This window comes from Populus alba, chromosome 1 (genome assembly GCF_005239225.2).
Source record: "Populus alba chromosome 1, ASM523922v2, whole genome shotgun sequence".
NCBI lineage: Eukaryota > Viridiplantae > Streptophyta > Magnoliopsida > Malpighiales > Salicaceae > Populus > Populus alba.
In genome coordinates, this window is record NC_133284.1 from 18,990,715 (window position 1) to 18,995,190 (window position 4,476).

Sequence of the window (4,476 nt, forward strand, 5' to 3'; positions counted from 1 at the left end):
CATGTGATCAGTGGAAGATCCATCATTAATTAAAAATGAAAACTTTAAAGATGGATTCATAATCCAACAATAATTATTTTATTGAGGTTTAGATGTTCTAAGAACTATAAAAGTACCTCCAGGAAGTAATAGTAACAACAACCTTGAAATCAGTAACAGCTCCAAACAGTAACAACAGTATCGATAAGAGACAACAACAACGACAACTTTGTCCATATGAGTTTTCATCTTTCTTTCTTAAACTAAATGGCCTTTGTTCATGCCTTTTATGCTTATTTTATGCTTATTGTATGTGAAGACAACTTTGGGTTCAAATACTAGAAGCTATGTTTGCAAATCATGAAGTTTGTTTTGGAATATATGGTAAAAAATTATAAATGAGTTTTATTTTCCTTTCTTGAAGTATGATGCATGAGTGTGGAAAATTTATGGTTCATAGAGGGTTTGATTATGCTTTCAATCTTGGTTTTATTGGCTAAGAAGGAACTAGTTTGATCATGCACGATATAAGGGTTTTTTTCTTTGTTTGTTCATGTGTATGAAGCCAACAACAAGCAAGTACTCTTATGTTGTTTTGTTTTTTCTTCTCTCTATCTTAATATTATGCTTTATTAAACTTGAACGTGTTGTTGCATCATGCATATTTTAAAAAAAAAATAATAATAATAAGTTAAGGATTTTCATCACGTGAGCACATTTTAGAAATTTATTGTGAAACAATCTAGATCAATGTATCTTCTATTTTTAGGAAAAAAGATGCCAAACTTTTTTAAAATGAATAAATTGACAAGTCTCTTATTTATTAGGGACAAACATTTAATTTTTTGAATGAACTAATCGACAAGTCTTCTATTTATATGAACCGACATCAAATTTTTTGTAAAAGGCCAAATCAACAAATTTCCTATTTTTAGGAATTAATGTCAATTTTAATAAAAATCCAAGTTGACAAGTTTTATAATTTTTTAAAATGTACATTAAATTTTATAAATGGTAAATCAAGGAGTCTTCTATTTTTAGAGATGAACATCAAATTTTTCACCAATGGTTTTAACTAACGAGCCTTCTGTTTTTTAGGGAAGAACACTAAACTCTAGGATTCCCTAATTAAACAAATCTTCTATTTTTAGAGACAAATGTTGAATTTTTAGATGGCATAAATCAACAAGTCTCTTATTTTTTGGAATGATTGTTAAATTTTTCATAAATGGTTTAATTGATGAGTTTTGTATTCTTAGGGACAAACATTGAGCTTTTTTTTGGAATAATTAAATTAAAATAACTTTCAAATAAGCTTAAAAACAATTCAGGCAAATAATAACACATGCAAAAAATAAATTTAAAGAAAAATACATGACAAAGGTAACCTTCATTTAAAAGAAATACAGTAAGGGTGATGTAGATTTTTCATTAAACATAATTAACCCTTTACTTGAATATATGGAATAGGAGCTCATTTTAGAATTTCTAATTTTTTGTTAATTAATAGGTGGCGATTCCATTTTATTTTCCCTTTAATATAGGAGGTCTCAATAGTTATGCTAGTGTGCAATAACAATCATTAAAGATTTTGTCCAATTAAAGCAATTTGGTATGATTTGTTACAATTGATGTTATAAACAAAATCAATTTGATATATATATATATATATATATATATATTTGATCAATTAGGGTTTATAATGAAATTTTTGACTAATTGTTGTTGTTGAGAATGTTGTCCAATTCAAGTAATTAAGTATGAATTGATGTAATTAGGTATGATTTGTTGTAATTAATGTTATAAATCTAATCAATTAGGGTTTACATAGAAATTTGAGACTAATTGCTATAACTGAGAATGTTTTTTTTTTTTCTTAAAGTAATTAGTTATGAATTGATGGATTTGATGTTATCAATAACATCAATTTGATATAAATTTTATCAATTAATGTTTTACGTTGAAGATTTTGACTAATTGTTGTAATTGAGAATATCATTCAGTTAAAGCAATTAGGTATAAATTGATACAATTTGATATGATTTGTTGTAATTGATGCTATAAATAATATTAATTTGGTATAAATTTGATCAGTTAAGGTTTATATTGAGATTTATGACTAATTGCTATAATTGAGAATGTTGTTTTACATAATATGTCTTCTTATTGTTATGTAAATATACTAGGTCTATTGTTATTGATATGAACAATAATATGACTTAAAATGGAGTAATTAATGTGGTTATCAGTGCTAGTTTAACATATCAATAGCCAAAATTAAACAAGTTATAGATGGAGGAATTAGGTGGAATTATAATGATGTTAAAGTTAATAGTACTTGAAGGATGCTCACTAAGGAATGTCTTATTCAGTATTTTACCATACCCATTTCTTGTAACATGAGTTTAAATATTATGGTAGAGTTATCCATCTAAAATGGATTGAAAATCATTGAGATGTACTTGAATAGTTAACTTAAACAAGTACACTTTTTTTTTTTATTATGAAACATGAGTATCCCCTTGATGTCCTTGATCCTTATTTTACTCAAAGAAATACACAAGCATCACAGTCGGGTGGTTCATATTAGACAATTAAGGGTGGAGTTAACTTTTCACTAATACTATAATTTATAAGATTAATTAATCCAAATATGTATGATCATGTAAATATTGGCATTGATTATGACTTTGAACCTAATGAAAATAAAGATGATGGTAATTTAGGTTTAGTTGAAACTTCAAGTGAAAATGGAATAATAAAAACTTCTATTTTTAAATTTGATGATGATGATGATGATGATGATGTTGAATTTGATGATATGATCTGCAATTATTGGGATATTAGTAATAGAAATCTAGTAGGATGTGCTAAGTTGGTTATTGGACAAACTTTTAGTACAAAGACTTATTTAATTAATGCAATTAAGCGGTGACACATTGCACATGTGTTAGAACATTGAGTTTGATATTCATCAATAACTTATATGTAATTATAATATGTAGCGCACCATAATGCGAAAAGGTACTTACATGGGATGTACCATAAAAATTTGCATTTGTTTAAGATATCACATGTGTACAATGTATTTGTTAGAAAAGACCATCACTAACATCATTTAAAATTTATTCCATAAGGGGGTACCATTTTTATGACAACTAGGATTACTATAAACATTGTTGCCATTTGAGTAGAAATAATAAAAAAAAAAAATACAATTTGGGTTCACTATTTTAAGTGTGTCTTGTCTTTATAAAAAAACTAATATATAAAGCTATAAATTTATTGAAGTAATTAAAACTCAGTTTTTCATTAAAGCACCACAAAAGTACCATATTATCACAACATGTAAAATTATCCAATATGGTTCCAGTTCAACCTCCCTTTAGATTTTATCTCATATCCGGAGTTTTATAGCTTTCAATTTATGGAAGGCTCAGTAACCCTTAGATATAACTTCCATAAAGAATCTTATCCCAAATTTGATCATTTACATGCTCATAATCTCCTTTGAAAATTTTGGTTATGAAACCTCTCTCGTTTTTTTCTTTAATTTTACAAACAACTAAGCATTTCTATTTGTCTTCTCATCATTCAAACAAGCATTGCCCTTTCATATATGTTATACTATCATTAATTTCAACCTTCCTAAGAACCAATTAATCCAAATCATATTTTATTTAAAATAGTAAAAAATATTTTCAATGAAAAAAAATAAACATTATAGCAATTCACATATATACTACATTTCACAACTATGATCATAATCACATTCACTTCCAATTTATTTCCTTCTTAGCCAGCACTACAACCTTTTTTATACCATGATTTACTCTTAAAATTTTTAATCAAAACTCTCCCTTTCAAGAGTGAAAGAAATCAAGTACTACACAATAATATTTGCATCTAAATACAATAATATTCATCAATACTCCAATTCACTACCATATATAAATCTATTCATTTTATATAACATAATCAAACTCATTCAAAATTCATTTCTCATACAACATTATACATTAATTTCTCTAACAATTTTTTTAAGCAAACACAATTTCATTGTGTACTAATTTTCTTAAGAAAATATAATTTCATTGTATACTAACTTGTTTTTTCTTGGCCAATCCTAAATACTCTTAAAGATAATATGTTTTTCTTCATTGTACCTTCTCTGTTTTGTTATTTTTATTTATTATTGAGTTTGTGATTGTAGATTTGCAGTTTAATGTTTAGAATTTGAATTTAGTTAGAGGTTTAAATTTTTTAATTTAAAGACGGGTTCTGGATTTTGGGCTTCACCTTTGAAGTTTGGCTTATGGTTTATTATAAATGAAGACAAGACAAATGAAATAATGTTGGTAATCCTTACTTTTAAATATGAACATATTGTTTATGTAAATACTAGTGAGTAAAGGCAACGTGAAGCGCCCATGGCCTAATGGATAAGGCGCTTGACTTCTAATCAAGCGATTGTGGGTTCGAGTCCCACTGGGCGTG

At 26.6% G+C, this 4,476-nt stretch overlaps 1 non-coding gene across 1 annotated transcript; it reads left to right on the top strand.

Annotated features, from left to right (window-relative positions):
* Positions 1-4,403: 4,403 nt before the first annotated feature.
* Positions 4,404-4,476, top strand: TRNAR-UCU (transfer RNA arginine (anticodon UCU)). Its single transcript has one exon. It is a non-coding gene; the product is annotated as a tRNA-Arg (tRNA).